This window comes from Doryrhamphus excisus, linkage group LG18 (assembly GCF_037039965.1).
Source record: "Doryrhamphus excisus strain RoL-2023G ecotype Guam linkage group LG18, RoL_Dexc_Guam_v1.1, whole genome shotgun sequence".
Classification (NCBI taxonomy): domain Eukaryota; kingdom Metazoa; phylum Chordata; class Actinopteri; order Syngnathiformes; family Syngnathidae; genus Doryrhamphus; species Doryrhamphus excisus.
This window is the reverse complement of record NC_136374.1, coordinates 435,113-456,709: the sequence shown is the minus strand read 5'-3', so window position 1 is coordinate 456,709 and position 21,597 is coordinate 435,113. Positions and strand designations below refer to the sequence as shown.

The window sequence follows — 21,597 nt, the reverse complement described above, 5'->3', positions numbered from 1 at the left end:
TACAAAACTTTAGAACTGAAGCTGTTCATAAATGTCCTTTTGCCCGCGCTCTCTCGCCCAGCGCCGCCCCTCGACCGTTTATCGTCAGACAAAGACGTCTGTGGCAGCCGAACGATTTGAATTAGCGGTAAACGTTAGTTAGTATATCACTCTTATCAAGGTAAGAGAAATGAGTGTATTGTTTTGTTCACATTTTTTCCAAGTTTGGACTACATTGATGAAGTTTGGCCAGCTAGTAGTTTCTGTTTTAAGTGACGTGTTGGTGTGTGTCTATGAGAGGTTAAGGCACCCACATTAGTTGTAGATACGCCATAGAACAAGTTTCCTTTTAGTAAGGCTGCAGTAGGCCTGGCTATTTTTCTCTTTTGCTATTGAGACAGGTGGCATTTTCTGAAGTTAGGAATGAATGTATACACACAAAATGTGTGTATAGTGGTGTGTAGTGTTTTTTTTTTCTCATTTAGCTCACTTTAAAAGTCCAAAATATTGTGAAGCAGTTCAACCATATTTCAAATCCTTTAGAACCCAAGACAAAGGATCATTTTTGTGCAGTTGGTTGCAAGCACATTTTTCACACTTTTTCCATCTTCAATTTAGAAACACATCATAGGCAATATATTTTTCCAAGTCATGCTGCACACGCTGTAAGCACTAAAGCTATGAATCACTAAACAATTCCAAATGTCATGAAAAAATTCAAAGCCGTTTAAATAGAGCTTTGTTTAGTTTTAAAAATGAATTGGACCTGTAAACTTGTGTCAAGAAAAAGTGATCTTTGAAAGCATTATAGGCTTAGACCATGGTGGCCATGGTGGAGAACTTCTCCCTTGCCTCCATTGGGAGCGTTATTGGGAGCGTTATTGCTCGTTTAAAACATGGGGCAGCCTGAGAACCCGTCTGTCAAGAAGCCATTCAACTCGTGAGACAGGGACACGCAGAGAAGTTCTGTCTTTGAAATGTTCATGTTGCTCTTTAAACACCATCTCCACAGAAAGAGAATACTTTGAACACATTGGCCGTCATTTAAAAAAGCAGGAAACAGTGTCTTGTGTTTTTGAAAATTGCTCTTGCTCTCAAAACAAACATTTCTGGAACATTTGCCTCTCATAGGAGCCGGAAACACACTCCTCATTCCCTGGATGACTTCAAGCCTGAGCTCCTGCAGAGGTACTGTATGTTCATCTTTCAAATACAGGGGTCCTTTTGATATGATCCTTTTGACGAGGATATGGAGGTTACAGTGAGTGAAGATCCTGAAGATGAAGAAATGAGAGAACTGCCACTGCAACTTCATTGAAAAAAATGTAGCCCACCTGCTGTTGAAAATGGAAAGCATATTCAATGTACCACAAAGGTGTATTCATGAGTTAGTGGAAGAACTGCACTTTATTTCTTCATCAGCTTCAGGTCCTCTTTTGAAAGATATTTTACAGTCATGCTTAAAGAGGCATAATTGTTGATGAAAAGTTGATGATGTGATCATCTCAGAGATGGCGACAGACCTATCTGTGCAAGTCTAAGCCAATGACATTAGCTCTAGGACATACTGCTCCTCTTTCCACCTTTCCACCTACAAAAGAAGGGAGCATTTTTCCATGGTGGAACCTACAGAATATCTAATCATGTCTTCTCAGTTCTTCTCAGGGAGAAGAAAAGTTTCCAACATGTACCAATTTGAAAGTCCTTGCATGAGGTTTTGAAGAAAAAAAGAGATCCAGGATTTGCTCAAACATAGCTCTGAAGCAGACAGCAGCTCTGACACTCACTACAATTCATTTCATGATGGCATACATTTGAAAAACAATAAATTGCTATGAGAAAAGAATCCAGCCATTTCTCTCATTCTGTATGTGGATGATTTTGAAGTGTGTAATCCACTTGGCACATCAAGAAAAAAACACAAAATGACTGCTGTGTATTGGGTTTTAGCCAATGTGCCACCATTGCTCAGATCCTCGCTCACATCAATCTACCTTGCCATTCTCTGCAAGGCTGATGATGTTCAAAAGTCTGGCTATAGTGCTGTGTTAGAACCACTGCTTAAGGACCTTCCTTGCCAGCCTAGAAGAAGAAGGACTTTACATTCCTTCAATAGGTCTACGAGTCAAAGGTACTGTGTATTGTGTCGTTGCAGATAACCTTGGTGCCCACTCTATTGGAGGGTTTGTGGAGAGCTTCTCACGTCTCACAAGTACACACACCTGCAGGTTCTGTCTTGGAGAAAGATCTCAATTCCAGGTGAGTGAAGTTAAAACAGGAACAACACAAGAGCACAGGTTGCATGTTCAGACAGCACAGAGAGATACAAGTGCATTCTTCTCATTGTTATGGAGTAAAGAGACAGTGCCCACTGACTGACAAACTCAAATATTTCAATGTTTTATCTGGCTATCCACCTGATTTGCTACATGATCTCTTTGAAGGCGTTGTGCCTTTAGAGTTAGCACTATGCCTAAATGTGTTCATCAAAGAGAAATATTTCACACTCGAGGAATGAAATCAATGAATCAAAGAGTTCCCATACAGATGGACAGATAGAACGGATGCACCGCAACCAGTTCCACTGACTTTTGCTGCAAGAAAAACTGTTGGTGGAAATGCCCATGAAAACTGGGCTTTGCTTCGCCTCCTTCCCCTGATAGTTGGAGAAAGAATCCCTGAGAATGAACCAGCATGGCTGATCCTTCTGAACCTTAAGGACATAGTTGAACTTGTCCTTTCTCCTGTTCACACAGACCTCGCTGTTTGTTTCCTTGAAAGCAAGATTTCTGAGCATCGGCACAGATTCCTGGAGGTTTTCCCTCAGGAAAGCATCATTTTCTTGAACACTACCCACACCAGCCAGATGAAAGCTTTTGGTCCACTTGGTTCATTTGGTTCACTTTGTGGACTATGCGCTTTGAAGCTAAGCACAGCTTTTTGAAGCGTGTGGTCAGACATACGCATAGCTTCCGAAACATTCTGTTGTCTCTTGCAGTGAAGCATCAGTTAATGATTGCATACCATCTACATGGCAGTAAAATTGTTCAGTCTCTACAAGTAGCAAAAGTGTCAACAGTGGATTTGACTGTGCTGAGGGAAGACATTAAGAAAGCAGTGGAATGAAAATTCCCTGGTGAATCATTTGTCCACATGGCAAACACAGTGTGCTACAGTGGCACCAGTTATTCCACTGGCATGATCTTGGCACGTGGTTCAACAGGTGGTCTGCCAGATTTTGTAGAATTGATGCAGCTTGTTGTCATAAATGGCAAGGTTGGCTTCATTGTCAAATGTTTCAATTCATGGTATATTGAGCATCTTAGAAACACAACAAGTGTTTTCAAGCTCATTGAGCCTCGTGAGTTGTTTGACATCTTCCCCATGGCAGCATACGGTGTTGCAGGGAAGCGTATGGTGACCCAGAAGTGCTACATGAATGTACCATAGATTGCAAAGGGGTCAGTATAACTCATCATTTGTTTGAGTTTATAGGAGAGACCTCAAAAATGGCATCATCCTCTCTGTATATGGGGTTACTGTCTCATTACAAAAACAAAGTTGTTGTTTTTTTTCAATGAACGTGCTTGCCCCACACTTGAGCACAAATGATCATTTTCACTTGCAGGTGTAGTGAGAATATACAACTCCTTGAATGTGTGTATTCCAATCATATTTTTGTGATGAAGTGTGATAATGTTCAACCTATAATCAAACATGAGACAATATTAGTTTGTCAATTTGCCAGAAGCATGGTAAGACTTTTAAACCCAGACCACACTGATTCTCGCTGAGGAGAGGATGTTAGGCTCTTGATGACTATGCCAATATGGAGATCTGAAATTATGATTAGTAGTAGTTGTAAATATGAGCTCCATAATACTGACACGAGATGGACAACAAGATGGTACAAGATCTTTGTAGTTTGACTTTTATGACATTATTCTTCAGGGGGAAATGTTCAAGTGAACAAAGCTTTGTTCCTATCCTTGTCTTTGCCACAGAAATAAAAGTCTTCAACATTTAATCATAGTATAAGCAGGCATATAGGATTCTTTGCATTGGCTTTTGTAGAAGTATACTTATGGACACAAATCTAAGACTTGGTGTGAAGTTTGATGATGAGGAAATGTCACGGATGTGTGATGTCAAATTTCTTGGAGACTGAATCAACCAGTACTTGTCAGCATACTAGTTTACTATATGATAAATGTGATGAAAATTCAAAGTCCAAAGCTTTTATTTATCTAGAGTCATTTTTAGTGGTCATATTCTTCTCCCATACTGAATGATGATGATTATATGATGTGTCTGCATGTATTCTAGAACCCAAACTGATGTCATGTTTTCTCTAATAGATACCCTGATGTCTCCTCAAGCCAAACTTGGGATCATTCTTCAGGACCGTGAAATTGGCAAACTGGACTTACCGGATGGAATCCCTGATGAACTTGAGTCTATTGTGAGGGAGAAATTTGGGCTTGATGGGAACTTTACCTTGCATTATAAGGATGCTGACTTTGGAGAGGAATATTTTTCTCTTACCTCAACAAGTGACACCAAGGACAAGGATACCATTAAGGTGGTTCACATTGTTGAACCTCCTACAGTTACTCTGACCTTTACTGATGGGTACTGACAGTTCCTTTGAAAGTGCATCAGTAGCCTCGCTCCCTAATTCTGAGACCTCTGTCCATCCTGCTAGCAGCAGCTGTTCCTCTGGATCGCAGGACACACTGATCACACTTTCATCACCTGAACAGGTTACTCACCGTACACAGTGTTGGCCCACTACATTTCCTGTACCTAATTTTGCTTACGACACAGAGCTTGTGCTGGCCTCAGGAAATGAAGTTTTCAAGAAGGATGGAATTCAGCTCAACTTTGCCACAATCCTTTGCCTCCAGACATCCTTGAGAAGCTGGCTGAAAGCATCTTACCCCACTAGTGCGCAGTTTAACCATGTTGCTGAGGCACTGATTCAGAAGCATCCTTGCCTTAAAGAACCAGGGTCATATAATGGATGCTACGCATGGCAACAAAGACTAAAACATAAAATGGCCAGCTATAGATCTAAATGGAGAGGGCTAGGATGCCCTGAGCTTGATGTGAACTCTCTCAGAAAGAAGCGAGCATAGAGCATGAGAAAGCCCCTGCAAAGAATATCCAAAAAAAAAGCCAAGAAGGGCAGGCAGAGGTGAACTATTTACCTCCTCACCCACAAGGAGAAACAGAAGGAACTTTGGAGCTCCTTGATGAAGTAAAGAAGAGGAACAACTGCCAGGTCATCAGTGAGAAAATGGCAAAGACTTTCTCCATTCGCAGGCAGGAAGTTGCACCACAAGCACCACAAATCTGTGACATAAGAGACCGATGGCCGGCTCTTTTCGATGCAACTCAGGTTAATATTGTTTTATAAAATGGTTTGCAGTATGTGCTATGTCAGTCAATTTACTACATGAACAAATTGCACCTTTTTATTTGTATTTTATACAGATAAATGAAGAATTCAGAAGGATCACCGCTGGTTGCCTTGAGAGAACATTCATGGCAAAACTGGACCAGTATACCCCAAAAATAATGGCACTGGTGTCCTCAAGAGGAGGAGATTCAGCACATAAAGAACATGCTGCTAGAGGTATAAATAAATGTAACAAGGTTCATTTCAAATAGAAAAAAAAATCACTTTATTTTTAGGAGGTGTTGATGGGTTAGTTAAATAAATATTTCAATCAATAAATCATAAATTCATCTTTTTAAAGATTGTTTCATTTTCTTGTATTATTTTATTTACAGGACCAGTCGGTAGAAAGTAGGAGAGAAGCTGCAATCCGTAGCCTAATCGTGTACCTGAGAGAACAGGAGGAGGATCTCTTTAAAGAACAGCTGCTAAGTAATCCAACACTTCAACTTCAAGGATTTAACCTGGGCAGTATTTAGGGGTGGCAGACTGAATGACTGGGTGCAACTGAATGATAGGAACCAAAATCAGGACCATCAGTGATATATTCAGGAAGTTTGGTGAAAAGTGAAAGTTTTCTACGTTTTATCAGAACTTTATGGGCAGCGTTTGTTTGTCAAAAGTATGTCATTAAAAATGTTTGTTTTGCTACTAAACAGCCGTCCCCAAAGCCCACGTTAAATCCTGAAGTTAACCCAAGTGCAGATTCACTGTACATTATTCTTGTTTTTACATAAGACAAAAAACACTGATGTTGACTCTGATCTACTTATGCCAGAATGGTGATGAAGTGATGAAGATTGTTGTGAGCAGAGGGGCATCTGAACCAGCCAACGCAACAGTGGTGATTGAGGGAGCAGAAGTCCTGGATGGCCTGACTGTCCCAAGAGCATGTGCCTTGCTCATGGGACTAATGTATGCACTCAACCTGAGTTACCCAAAAGAGTTACCTGAAAAGCACTTTTGAGGTATTTCAAAAGATATTCCTTGAGCTGGATGCTCTGAGAGCAAGTCCCAAGGTAATGTCTCTAAAAGCTAAACTGCTGCACTGAAAATTAGGCTGCATTCTAATTTCACTGTTATGTTTAATGCAGTTTAATACAAGTCATTTCTTTGAAGGATCATTTTGAAGACTAGTTTGTCATTTTTTTTTTTTACTTTTGAGCTGTTAGCTGTCAATATTTAGACCTACATACATACGTACACATTTGATATATTCTGTGTTCTTTTTTGGAAGAAGTATGACTGCTATGTAAAATATGTTTCAATATTCTTCAGGAAGAAATATGTATAATATGTAATATTTGATTTCATGTCTTCATTTGGAGCTCCTCCATGTTTATTTGATGGTAAACAGTTGGACAAGTTGGCCATTATATGCAGTGGTGGAGTGAGTACACGACTTCAGTACTTGAGTAAGAGTACAAATCCTCCTTGTCAAATTTACTCCACTACAAGTAAAAGTAGCTCTGTCAAAATGTTACTCGAGTAAGAGTATGAAATCAATTTTCTACTCGAGTAAAGTACAAATCCTTAAAATCTGTACTCAAGTAAATTTACTCCGTTACTTTCCACCACTGATTATATGTAATAAACAAGTTTGACCATTAAACTGACTGAACTGTATTTATGTTCATAAAATTAATGTTATTGATAAAAAAAACAATTGAGAAAACAATTTGAAATATTTGTGATGAGGAATGAAAAACAAATGAGCTGGAATAGCTTAAATTAATTATATTGACAACTTCATTGAACTTGAACCATTTTATTAAAATTGAGTTGGTTCACCTGAATTGAACTTGAACCATTTTATTAAAATGAAGTTGGTTCACCTTAATTAACTGTTTGCAGGATGAAGTAAATCATGTCGGTTGTCCTTAAATAACTTAGTTTCTAACATTAAAAGACTTGTTGGATTTACTGAAAGGTTTTAGTTGGAATTTCTTAAAAAGATTGACGCAAATTGTTACCTTCATTGAATTAAGCTGAGCCACTATATTTTTTTTTAGAGTGTATAGAACAGAAATATAAAGTGCTTGTTGAATTGCACGTTGCTCTCCTGCCTAAGAATAAAAGATAAATGATGACAGAATTACAGACTTATGACATACTACAATAATGAATTAGCAGTTATAATTTGTGGCTACCCAACTATGTAAAAATGCAACATTATAACATACAATAGATAATAACACACAACAAATCAGCAGCAGTGGACAAGTTAAAAATGATCACAATCAGTGGCAACGGGTTTGATTTTCCAAAGTTGAAGATGCTTGGAAAATGAAGCAATAGTGGGTAGATCAGGCACTTGGTGCGGAGTTCCAAAAATTTGTCGCTCCGTAGGAAAAAGTTGCTTGACCAAAGGTCCTTCTCCTTAAAAGAACAGTGGGTTAGCACAGCAAATCAGAGACCTTTTCTCCAAAAATAACAGGTGGACGAGAGCTTGGATGACTCTGACCTATCTCGCTTATGGGCGGTACAAAGTCAAAGTCTTCTTTTGGAAGCCTCAGTCCTCCTGTGGGCGTCTCTTTCCCGAGTGAATGGTCTTATATGGTAGAAGCACATGCATGCAGAAGCTAACTTTTAACATACACTTGCATACTTGCACTTAAGTGCGTTCACACTGTGTACAAGCAGAACAGAGACACCTAGTGCCAAAAACGCAGAACTACAGCACACAGACTTCCCACAATGCCATTTTTCTTAAAGGGCCATGACGCACTTTCCGGAAACGATGGTCGCAACATTCAGATGAAGCACGGACGGCCGGAAGCCCCGCCCGGCACGCTATAGAGCGGTTTCAAATAAAAGAGGGACGGCCTGAGGGCAACCTGCTTCTTACGCACTTTGAAGAAAATTGAACAAGTGTGAGTAGTAAGTACGCAAACTCTCTGTACTCTTTGTACACGCTATTAAAACATTATAATTGTTAAATGGCTTTAAGTGACCTTTAAACGGCATACATTGAGCTAGCTTAAGTAGCACACGGCCTTCAACGTCAGAGGCTCATATTCAAAAAACTAAAGCAGACAGCAGGCTGAATTCTATATAGTTTGAAAGCATATTGACTGCGCTTTCCCTCCTTTTTTTGTTTTACAGAACTCCCTTCTATGGCAGGAGGCTGGTCCACCGGTCACACCTGTAATTGATTGCAGCAGCTACTCACAGTGAACATGGCCACCTTGTGCCATGCCATTCTGCGCATGCGTCAGAGGATCGTTTGAGCTCAGACTTCCCAAGGCGAAGTTCGAGGGCGCCATGTTTTCACGGGAAGACAATGGAAGACGATGGAAGACGACGTGGACAGTCGTTTAACAAGGAAATTCATCGATGTGGAGCCATATGGGTAGGTCATATGCTTATCTGACTTGTTTTCTGTCACCTTTCCTGTTCCTGTTCAATGTTTACGTCAGTGTCATAATGTGACATACGCGACGTTAGCATTAGCTTACCTTTAGCCTGCCAGCCAGCTAGCTAGCTAGCTAGCTAGCTCGCTATCAACTGCGAGCTGTTTTCGGTTGCAGAACAGGAGATTTTTATGTTTATTAAATGTGTAAGGATTCGTCCCTTTTATATATGTTATGTGATTATTTTGGCAGCAGCAGTGTCCTCTAAGCCATGGGAACCGCGTGTAGCGCAAACATTTGTTGAAGTATGCTAGCGACCTGAGTCTTGTGGATACCGTCGGGGAGCGGGAGTTTTTGTTTGTGACAAGTATTCCATGGAAGTGAATTTTGGAACTTTAATTTCACCTATACACATACACCATCTCTAGACACCTGGGGTGAAGGACGCGCCACAGAGAGGCCGCCGCCGGGGTCAAGGTGGCCAACCCCTACAGAAGGTAACATTACAATATGTATATGGTTATTTGAATCTGGAAATGGCAGTTTAGCCTTTTAAGTTTTATTGATTTAAAGAGTTGGATAATGGAGTTCCTCAACGATATCCCGTTGTGAGGAAAAAAGAGTTTTGTTTAGGTTAGGTTTCAAGACACAGATGAAAAATGTGTATTAACCCGTAGATGCATAAGTGGGTCAAAAATGACCCAGTCAGGTTGTTTTCTTGAAATATCTTCATAATGAATTTTTTTTTTATCATTTCATATTCCAGTTATTCCGAAAAAAAACATGTTTTCAATATAATACCATTCAAATTTTTAACTTAGCTTTTATACATTTCAAGAAATATGGACTCTTATGGAAGAGTGTAGGGTCCAGTCACTCATGCATCTTAGGGTTAAGAACTAAGTTGATTTTGAGTGTTTTGTTTAAAAAAAAAAAAAAAAAAAAAAAAACCCAACAAATATTGTCAAGCAGCTTTGTCGTTTGGACTACTAACCATTGTGATGATTTTAGATTTTGTAGTTGCCATAATTGAAATGATTTCTCCATCCATTTAACAGAATGCTGAAGGATGTTGACGCTCAAGAATTTGGTCCCAACAGCTTAGACAAGGTAAGATTACAGTACAGCTGCTGAATGACACCAACATGGTTTAGTTATTCATTCATTTTCTATGTCTCTTATCCTCACTAGGGTGGGGGTATGCTGGAGCCTGATTTGGGGCGAGAGGCGGGGTACACCCTGGACCGGTGGCCAGCCAATCCCAGGGCACATACAGTACATCCGGAAAGTATTCACAGCGCTTCACTTTTTCCACATTTTGTCAAGTTACAGCCTCATTCCCAATTGTATTAATTTAATCTCTTAGCTCAAAATACTCCATTATGACAATGTGAAAAAGGTTTTTTTTTTTTACGTTTTTGAATTTATTAAAAATAGAAAACAAAAAAATCACATTTACATAAGTATTCACAGCCTTTGCCATGAAGCTCAAAATTGAGCTCAGGTGCATCTTTTTTCCACTGATCATCCTTGAGATAATAACTGTCTATATAAGGTCCCACAGTTGACTGTGCATGTCAGAGCACAAACGCCAAGCATGAAGTCAAAAGAACTGTCTGTAGACCTGCGAGACAGGATTGTCTTTAGGCACAAATCTGGGGAAGGATACAGAAACATTTCTGCTGCTTTGAAGGTCCCAATGAGCACAGTGGCCTCCATCCCTACAGTGAAGCATGGTGGTGGCAGCATCATGCTGTGGGGATGTTTTTCAGCAGCAGGAACTGGCAGACTAGTCAGGATAGAAGGAAAAATGAATGCAGCAATATATAGAGATATCCTGGATGAAAATATTGCTGCATTCATTTTTCCCTTCTATCCTGGCTAGTCGAATAATGGGGGCCACTGTGCTCATTGGGACCTTCAAAGCAGCAGAAATGTTTCTGTATCCTTCCCCAGATTTGTGCCTCAAGACAATCCTGTCTCGCAGGTCTACAGACAGTTCTTTTGACTTCATGCTTGGCGTTTGTGCTCTGACATGCACAGTCAACTGTGGGACCTTATATAGACAGTTGTTATATTTCCAAATCATGTCCAATCAACTGAATTTACTGCAGGTGGACTCCAATTGAGTGTATAGTAGACACCAAATGTCCAGAAGGAGGCGTCTGGCACACTAGTGTGGGAAGTCCATACCTGCATGAGGAAAGTGGAAGTCAAAAAATAATCATTCTAATAATACGATTCCCAATTAAGGGAATAAATCCCAGGTCTTTGGTTTAGTTATGAAATGTTGAATTAATTTCACAGGTGCCTCAACCTGTGGCTGTGTTGTGTTTTTGTGCACCGCTATCTGGAAGTAAATACAGCTTTAGTACAAATGCAGTGAAGCTGTTCTGGTTTGAAATAATGTTTTGTAGAAGATGTGTTAAGATCATTTCATTCAAAGAAGGCCATCTTAAAAAAAATACTACACAATCATATTAGAAAAGTGGTGTAGGTGGTAGCTTAAATCATGTAAATATTACTTATAATTTGCTCCAAATAAAGTCAGGGAAAACTAGTTAAACAATCCTGAAAAGCGAGTACATTTATATGGATTTTGAAGTAGATTCAAAGGTAGTTTGGGGTCAAATTTACTAGCAAAGAGTACCTTTTTCATTCAAAAAAAGTAAATTTGACCAGAGTGTTTGCCAAGGAAAAGTTGCTTGGGAATTGTGCGTGCAAATTGTTACCTAGCTTTTCTCAAGTAAATGGCACTCCAAATTTTTTTTCAGTGTACTGCCCAGTGGACCGCGACCTCCTCCAGCTGATTTTGGGAGTTCTTTTGTCTCTGGACTGCTCCATGGTATGCCTTCTGCCCCCATCGCCTTGCTTTTCCTTTTTTGGACTGCACTAATGAATACAGATATTCTGGCTGCCACATGAATTACATGTGCAGCATTCTCCATCCATTTAACAGAATACTGAAGGATGTTGACGCTCAAGAATTTGGTCCCAACAGCTTAGACAAGGTAAGATTACAGTACAGCTGTTGAATGACACCAACATGGTTTAGTTATTCATTCATTTTCTATGTCTCTTATCCTCACTAGGGTGGGGGTATGCTGGAGCCTGATTTGGGGCGAGAGGCGGGGTACACCCTGGACCGGTGGCCAGCCAATCCCAGGGCACATACAGTACATCCGGAAAGTATTCACAGCGCTTCACTTTTTCCACATTTTGTCAAGTTACAGCCTCATTCCCAATTGTATTAATTTAATCTCTTAGCTCAAAATTCTACACAAAATACTCCATTATGACAATGTGAAAAAGTTTTTTTTTTTTACTTTTTTGAATTTATTAAAAATAGAAAACAAAAAAATCACATTTACATAAGTATTCACAGCCTTTGCCATGAAGCTCAAAATTGAGCTCAGGTGCATCTTTTTTCCACTGATCATCCTTGAGATAATAACTGTCTATATAAGGTCCCACAGTTGACTGTGCATGTCAGAGCACAAACGCCAAGCATGAAGTCAAAAGAACTGTCTGTAGACCTGCGAGACAGGATTGTCTTGAGGCACAAATCTGGGGAAGGATACAGAAACATTTCTGCTGCTTTGAAGGTCCCAATGAGCACAGTGGCCCCCATTATTCGACTAGCCAGGATAGAAGGAAAAATGAATGCAGCAATATTTTCATCCAGGATATCTCTATATATTGTTGCATTCATTTTTCCTTCTATCCTGACTAGTCTGCCAGTTCCTGCTGCTGCTGCATGATGCTGCCACCACCATGCTTCACTGTAGGGATGGAGGCCACTGTGCTCATTGGGACCTTCAAAGCAGCTGAAGTGTTTCTGTATCCTTCCCCAGATTTGTGCCTCAAGACAATCCTGTCTCGCTGGTCTACAGACAGTTCTTTTGACTTCATGCTTGGCGTTTGTGCTCTGACATGCACAGTCAACTGTGGGACCTTATATAGACAGTTATTATATTTCCAAATCATGTCCAATCAACTGAATTTACTGCAGGTGGACTCCAACTGAGTGTATAGTAGACACCAAACGTCCAGAAGGAGGCGACTGGCACACTAGTGTGGGAAGTCCATACCTGCATGAGGAAAGTGGAAGTCAAAAATAATCATTCTAATAATACGATTCCCAATTAAGGGAATAAATCCCAGGTCTTTGGTTTAGTTATGAAATGTTGAATTAATTTCACAGGTGCCTCAACCTGTGGCTGTGTTGTGTTTTTGTGCACCGCCATCTGGAAGTAAATACAGCTTTAGTACAAATGCAGTGAAGCTGTTCTGGTTTGAAATAATGTTTTGTAGAAGATGTGTTAAGATCATTTCATTCAAAGAAGGCCATCTTAAAAAAATACTACACAATCATATTAGAAAAGTGGTGTAGGTGGTAGCTTAAATCATGTAAATATTACTTATAATTTGCTCCAAATAAAGTCAGGGAAAACTAGTTAAACAATCCTGAAAAGCGAGTACATTTATATGGATTTTGAAGTAGATTCAAAGGTAGTTTGGGGTCAAATTTACTAGCAAAGAGTACCTTTTTCATTCAAAAAAAGTAAATTTGACCAGAGTATTTCCCAAGGAAAAGTTGCTTGGGAATTGTGCGTGCAAATTGTTACCTAGCTTTGCTCAAGTAAATGGCACTCCAAATTTTTTTTCAGTGTACTGCCCAGTGGACCGCGACCTCCTCCAGCTGATTTTGGGAGTTCTTTTGTCTCTGGACTGCTCCATGGTATGCCTTCTGCCCCCATCGCCTTGCTTTTCCTTTTTTGGACTGCACTAATGAATACAGATATTCTGGCTGCCACATGAATTACATGTGCAGCATTCTCCATCCATTTAACAGAATACTGAAGGATGTTGACGCTCAAGAATTTGGTCCCAACAGCTTAGACAAGGTAAGATTACAGTACAGCTGTTGAATGACACCAACATGGTTTAGGTTATTCTATGCTTTACAGTGTCAAAACCTTTTTTCAAGTCGAAGATTGGTTTGAAATTGGAAACGGACAAGGATCTACGTTCTTATATATTGAATGACAGCTGATGCCTTCCATACACAAGGAAAAACTGCCGCAGAAATTGAGAGAGTGAGATTTGTGGTTACAGGAGTTATTGATGTACAATTGAGTTCTTTCAACATAAAAGTATCAATGCCCAATCTGCATCTTTTGTTTTAGAATATTTAATCCTTAATCCATTTGTAGAAAGCTTGCTGGCCACAGTAAAGTAGCAACTCGTCACATTATGAATACATGTACCAGATGATAAATGATGAGTTTTGTTGCTCCATCAGGTTACATCTGGAGGTGTTTGATAAAGACATGGACATGAAGGATGACTTTATGGGAAGGTACTGCTTCCAGTACACATTAGTAGTGTTGTTATTATCGATACTGTCACATACTGCAACTGCTTGATAATACTGCTTACTACCTCCAGCGCAGCGATGCCAGTATTGAGAAGAGCACCGCCATCCTCCTTTATCTACACTTTATTGTCCGATTCACAAGAAAAATTATGTCACACACTTACAGTATATTAAAGACAGGTTGTAGAATTTGATATGGTTGGAATCATTTAGAACATTCATGTAGAACGCAAATGATATTAAATATATATGTATAAATATCAAATATTGCAGTGTAAATAAATAAAAATAAACATGAATTAGAGAAAAGAAATCCATTCCATTATCAAGTGGTTGAAATAATTGTCATGTTTCTCAACATGCAGGCTGAAGGTCAAACTGAAGGACATAATTGATTCTCAGTACACGGATCAGGTATGGAAACGGCTTATATTATTGTCATTGAATTGTTCAAGCATTCAAAGGATTGTGTGTGTTTTATGTATCAGTGTATCAGTACACGCTCAGTGATGTCAAGTCAGGTCGCGTTCACCTGATCCTGGAATGGCTTCCAACAGCCTCGGAGGCAGACCAACTGGATAAGGGGGGTGCTTCCAGAAGAAGAAAAAGCGTACTAATGCTTCATTCAACTATAAAAAATACTAATATCGAACCATTCTCTTCAGATTCTCAAGTTCTACTCCAGGCAGTCCTACCAGAACAAAGCCGTTCCATCTGTGGGACTTTTGTTTGTCTTCATCGAACAAGCAGATGGTTTACCAGTAAGTGAGTCGAGGAGGTACTGAGGAGGCATGATCTGTGTTTTATTATGACCCATGTGGCGTGTCAACAGGTGGAAAAGAGTGGAAAAGAGCCAAAAGTGGGAGCGGATATGCTTCTTGGAAAAACATCCCACAAAACTACTGTGAGACTAAGCGTGGCAACTAGCCAAATAATAACCAGGGTATTGGCATCCGGGACTAACACGTCCATCTTTGCTGTAGGTGTGTGATCGCACGACATCACCTCAGTGGAATGAGGCGTTCTGCTTCCTGGTTCATGACCCTAGAGAAGAGAATGTTGTTGTCAAGGTAAGTTAACAATATTATTTTTAGTATTTCCACCATGTGATATCAACAAACTTGACTTGTATTACTACCTTTACACTTTGTTTCTCCAGCTCTCTCACAGCTGGACGTTGCCCATGGGTTCCTTAGTCGTCCCAATCAGAGAGCTGCTCTCGGAACCAGAACTGGTCCTGGATCAGTGGTTCCATCTGGATGGCGCCTCCCCAGAGAGTCAGATTCTTCTTCGAGCTGAACTCAAGGTAGGCGATCTCTCATTCTAGTCTTAACTCGCACCAGACTTCACATGCAATTGTTGCAGATGCTGATTCCGAGCAAATGTCCTCGTGGTGATCATGAGGCTAAATTCACTTCCAAAGACTCCGACCGCTCGACTGAGCAGCAGAAACGGGAGGCAGATGTGATGCAAAAGTGAGCGCTGCGTATATCCAAGCACACTAGTCTCAGGTCTTATTTGGTTTTCATGCTACATTGGGTTCTTAGGTCAAGTTTGGTGGACACTCCGGTAGAAACTCTTTTCTATGTCTTATCCTCACTAGGGTTGGGGTATGCTGGAGCCTGATTTGGGGCGAGAGGCGGGGTACACCCTGGACCGGTGGCCAGCCAATCCCAGGGCACATACAGTGCATCCGGAAAGTATTCACAGCGCTTCACTTTTTCCACATTTTGTCAAGTTACAGCCTCATTCCAAATTGTATTAATTTAATCTCTTACCTCAAAATACTCCACTCCACTAATGAACTGCACTAATGAATACAGATATTCTTGCTGCCACATGAATTACATGTGCAGCATTTTTGGTAGGTTGAGCGTTGTTGCGCTTCCACCTGAATTGGCATCAGCTGTTGGGGCTCGATTGCGAGGCGGTGCCAGGGTTATTGATGGGTCTTGGCGTCACCGGGGCGCTCATTGTTCCTTGCTGTTCACCTGTCGAGGCTGTGTTGGCGCGCTCCGGTGGCGGGCTCTGGTCTGTCGTGCCATCAGCAGCGTATGTGAAAGGTAGGCATAAAATTACTGGGCGTGTACCGGTGACGGTGCATCATGTGACCGCAGCCATGGTTGTTTTAATTTGCAGCGGGGTTGGTTGTTGAGGACCTGGCGTGCATTTTGGAGGGCTTGCAGGAAGTGCAGTGTCAGCCTCTTGAGGCTAGGATTGCACTGGCTGTGTGTTAAGCTACCTTTGCTCCGGTAAGCTGCCGATGCTTTAAACAAGCAGAAAGCTAACTTTAGCACCACATGTTGTCTGTCTCAAAGTTAAATGATCTGGTTAGATAATTATTTTTCTTTTTTGTGGTTAGCACAGAGAGGTTGTCACGTTCCGGCTTGGGAGCTTTACGGCACGACCCCAGGATGCAGAGATGAGGACCCAATAGCAGGTAAAAAGGCATTTATTGTTGATACTATGCAGCAGACCAACGCACTAGCATGTTCAACAGAGAAAACAACATCAATGACCCAACAAAGAAAGGAGCGCGCACCTGAACCAAATAGGCATCACAAATAATGAGAAACAGGTGCGGGAGATAATGGACATCAACTGAAAACACAGCAGAGCAACACAGGAAGGAAATACAAAACAAGGGCATGAACGAGGAACTGAGGAAAACTAAGAGCTGTCACAAGGGGGTGACAGACGTTAAACTATTTGTTGGCAAATTCAGGTTCAACATTCAGTGTGTGTGTGTAAAATGTTGCAGATTGAATAGTTTAACAGGCTAACACACATAATATTGTTTGAAGCAATGTCGGTTCATATTCAGGTTCATATTCCTGGATTCTATTTTTCAATTTCTCTAGGGTTCTCAACGGAAAGCGAATTCTGACTCCCAATGCCGAAGGGCCTCTGTGGCCTGGGTTGGTGGGGGAGTGGGGGGAACCGATTCCCCTCGCGCCATCAGATCCAAGAGCAGGGACAGCTGGTCACCGTAATCGTCGGATTCCTCTCCCGGTGGCTGACCTTGGTCGAGGTTTTTCTCTTTCCTCGTGCGGTAGCGCTGGAGTCTCAGGGGTTTTGTCCTTCGGCGGTAAGGATGTTTTGCAGGTCTTGGGATGAGGTTTTACAGGGTTCACAGGGTTCACAGGGTTCATATTCCTGGATTCTATTTTTCAATTTCTTAGGGTTCTCAACGGAAAGCGAATTCTGACTCCCAACGCCGAAGGGCCTCTGTGGCCTGGGTTGGTGGGGGAGTGGGGGGAACCGATTCCCCTCGCGCCATCAGATCCAAGAGCAGGGACAGCTGGTCACCGTAATCGTCGGATTCCTCTCCCGGTGGCTGACCTTGGTCGAGGTTTTTCTCTTTACTCGTGCGGTAGCGCTGGAGTCTCAGGGGTTTTGTCCTTCGGCGGTAAGGATGTTTTGCAGGTCTTGGGATGAGGATTTACAGGTTTTACAGGTTTTACAGGTTTTACAGGGTTCACAGGGTTCACAGGGTTCATATTCCTGGATTCTATTTTTCAATTTCTTAGGGTTCTCAACGGAAAGCGAATTCTGACTCCCAACGCCGAAGGGCCTCTGTGGCCTGGGTTGGTGGGGGAGTGGGGGGAACCGATTCCCCTTGCGCCATCAGATCCAAGAGCAGGGACAGCTGGTCACCGTAATCGTCGGATTCCTCTCCCGGTGGCTGACCTTGGTCGAGGTTTTTCTCTTTACTCGTGCGGTAGCGCTGGAGTCTCAGGGGTTTTGTCCTTCGGCGGTAAGGATGTTTTGCAGGTCTTGGGATAAGGATTTACAGGATTTACAGGATTTACAGGATTTACAGGATTTACAGGTTTTACAGGTTTTACAGGTTTTACAGGTTTTACAGGTTTTACAGGTTTTACAGGTTTTACAGGTTTTACAGGTTTTACAGGTTTTACAGGTTTTACAGGTTTTACAGGTTTTACAGGTTTTACAGGTTTTACAGGTTTTACAGGTTTTACAGGTTTTACAGGTTTTACAGGTTTTACAGGTTTCACAGGTTTTACAGGTTTCACAGGTTTCACAGGTTTCAATTTCTTAGGGTTCTCAACGGAAAGCGAATTCTGACTCCCAACGCCGAAGGGCCTCTGTGGCCCGGGTTGGTGGGGGAGTGGGGGGGACCAATTCCCCTCGCGCCATCAGATCCAAGAGCAGGGACAGCTGGTCACCGTAATGGTCGGATTCCTCTCCCGGTGGCTGACCTTGGTCGAGGTTTTTCTCTTTACTCGTGCGGTAGCGCTGGAGTCTCAGGGGTTTTGTCCTTCGGCGGTAAGCATGTTTTGCAGGTCTTGGGATGAGGTTTTACAGGTTTTACAGGTTCATATTCCTGGATTCTATTTTTCAATTTCTTAGGGTTCTCAACAGAAAGCGAATTCTGACTCCCAACGCCGAAGGGCCTCTGTGGCCCGGGTTGGTGGGGGAGTGGGGGGAACCGATTCCCCTCGCGCCATCAGATCCAAGAGCAGGGACAGCTGGTCACCGTAATCGCCGGATTCCTCTCCCGGTGGCTGACCTTGGTCAAGGTTTTTCTCTTTCCTCGTGCGTTTGCGCTGGGTGCTGACCCAGGGGGTAGCGCTGGAGTCTCAGGGGTTTTGTCCTTTGGCGGTAAGGATGTTTTGCAGGTCTTGGGATGGAATGAGGGCACCCAAGTTTGTTTGGCTTGGGGGTCTCAACGGAAAGCTTGCAGCTGAATTTGTGTAGGCAGAAGTCGGTTCTATGTTTATACGACCTTTCGTTGGGGAGTTACTGGCGAAAAACGTCGCCCATTGAGATTGCATTGTTGGAAGCAGCAGTCCATTAAAGTGACCACGAGATGGTGGTATTTACCGAGTAGAATAGCATTACTTTAAAGTGACCCCTAGTTGGCAGTACATAGCAAGTAGAAATAGCAGCCTCCCCCCTCCCTCACCCCCTGCCTTCCTCATTTGGGCCCAGCCTTCCACACCCCAGTCCCCGAGCCCCCCAGCCTTCTACATTTAGGCCCAGCCTCCCCCGTCCCACACCCCAGCCCCCCACTCCCTCGCCCCAGCCCCCCCAGCCTTCTTACACTTGTGCCCAACCTGTGGAGGGCAGTAATACGCCTTGGAGCGTTGAAACAAAAGAGGAAGTAGACAGACTGGCAGAGAATGGTGGTATCAACGGACCAGCTAACCGAAGGAAACATGAGTAGTCTGCGCTGCGCCGTTGGGTAAGTAGTCAACATAGATCTCGTTTGAATGTTTGGGTTAGGGTTTTAGGGCTATGGTTGGAGGAGGGTTTTAGGGCCGAGTTAGGGCTGGCTAGGGCGAGTTGGGGCCAGGGCTCTTTAGGGCTGGCTAGGGCGAGTTGGGGCCAGGGCTGGCTAGGGCGAGTTGGGGCTAGGGCGAGTTGGGGCCAGGGCTGGCTAGGGCGAGTTGGGGCCAGGGCTCTTTAGGGCTGGCTAGGGCTCGTTAGGGCCAGATATAAATTTGACCATCCATTTAACAGAATACTGAAGGATGTTGACGCTCAAGAATTTGGTCCCAACAGCTTAGACAAGGTAAGATTACAGTACAGCTGTTGAATGACACCAACATGGTTTAGTTATTCATTCATTTTCTATGTCTCTTATCCTCACTAGGGTGGGGGTATGCTGGAGCCTGATTTGGGGCGAGAGGCGGGGTACACCCTGGACCGGTGGCCAGCCAATCCCAGGGCACATACAGCACATCCGGAAAGTATTCACAGCGCTTCACTTTTTCCACATTTTGTCAAGTTACAGCCTCATTCCAAATTGTATTAATTTAATCTCTTAGCTCAAAATACTCCATTATGACAATGTGAAAAAGGTTATTATATTTCCAAATCATGTCCAATCAACTGAATTTACTGCAGGTGGACTCCAATTGAGTGTATAGTAGACACCAAACGTCCAGAAGGAGGCGACTGGCACACTAGTGTGGGAAGTCCATACCTGCATGAGGAAAGTGGAAGTCAAAAAATAATCATTCTAATAATACGATTCCCAATTAAGGGAATAAATCCCAGGTCTTTGGTTTAGTTATGAAATGTTGAATTAATTTCACAGGTACCTCAACCTGTGGCTGTGTTGCGTTTTTGTGCACCGTCATCTGGAAGTAAATACAGCTTTAGTACAAATGCAGTGAAGCTGTTCTGGTTTGAAATAATGTTTTGTAGAAGATGTGTTAAGATCATTTCATTCAAAGAAGGCCATCTTAAAAAAATACTACACAATCATATTAGAAAAGTGGTGTAGGTGGTAGCTTAAATCATGTAAATATTACTTATAATTTGCTCCAAATAAAGTCAGGGAAAACTAGTTAAACAATCCTGAAAAGCGAGTACATTTATATGGATTTTGAAGTAGATTCAAAGGTAGTTTGGGGTCAAATTTACTAGCAAAGAGTACCCTTTTCATTCAAAAAAAGTAAATTTGACCAGAGTATTTCCCAAGGAAAAGTTGCTTGGGAATTGTGCGTGCAAATTGTTACCTAGCTTTTCTCAAGTAAATGGCACTCCAAATTTTTTTTCAGTGTACTGCCCAGTGGACCGCGACCTCCTCCAGCTGATTTTGGGAGTTCTTTTGTCTCTGGACTGCTCCATGGTATGCCTTCTGCCCCCATCGCCTTGCTTTTCCTTTTTTGGACTGCACTAATGAATACAGATATTCTGGCTGCCACATGAATTACATGTGCAGCATTCTCCATCCATTTAACAGAATACTGAAGGATGTTGACGCTCAAGAATTTGGTCCCAACAGCTTAGACAAGGTAAGATTACAGTACAGCTGTTGAATGACACCAACATGGTTTAGGTTATTCTATGCTTTACAGTGTCAAAACCTTTTTTCAAGTCGAAGATTGGTTTGAAATTGGAAACGGACAAGGATCTACGTTCTTATATATTGAATGACAGCTGATGCCTTCCATACACAAGGAAAAACTGCCGCAGAAATTGAGAGAGTGAGATTTGTGGTTACAGGAGTTATTGATGTACAATTGAGTTCTTTCAACATAAAAGTATCAATGCCCAATCTGCATCTTTTGTTTTAGAATATTTAATCCTTAATCCATTTGTAGAAAGCTTGCTGGCCACAGTAAAGTAGCAACTCGTCACATTATGAATACATGTACCAGATGATAAATGATGAGTTTTGTTGCTCCATCAGGTTACATCTGGAGGTGTTTGATAAAGACATGGACATGAAGGATGACTTTATGGGAAGGTACTGCTTCCAGTACACATTAGTAGTGTTGTTATTATCGATACTGTCACATACTGCAACTGCTTGATAATACTGCTTACTACCTCCAGCGCAGCGATGCCAGTATTGAGAAGAGCACCGCCATCCTCCTTTATCTACACTTTATTGTCCGATTCACAAGAAAAATTATGTCACACACTTACAGTATATTAAAGACAGG

General features: G+C 41.9%; 2 long non-coding RNA genes across 2 annotated transcripts; both read left to right on the top strand.

Moving 5' to 3' along the window:
- The first annotated feature begins 9,979 nt into the window (after positions 1–9,979).
- Positions 9,980–15,028, top strand: LOC144902060 (uncharacterized). Its single transcript, XR_013630303.1, has 10 exons — positions 9,980–10,081; positions 11,568–11,638; positions 11,732–11,804; positions 11,886–11,982; positions 13,464–13,534; positions 13,628–13,700; positions 14,099–14,155; positions 14,539–14,587; positions 14,839–14,934; positions 15,006–15,028. It is a non-coding gene; the product is annotated as an uncharacterized LOC144902060 (long non-coding RNA).
- Positions 15,029–15,379: 351 nt separating this feature from the next.
- Positions 15,380–21,399, top strand: LOC144902046 (uncharacterized). The gene is made up of 6 exons (XR_013630283.1): positions 15,380–15,479; positions 15,539–15,648; positions 15,777–15,873; positions 20,707–20,777; positions 20,871–20,943; positions 21,342–21,399. It is a non-coding gene; the product is annotated as an uncharacterized LOC144902046 (long non-coding RNA).
- Positions 21,400–21,597: the final 198 nt, after the last annotated feature.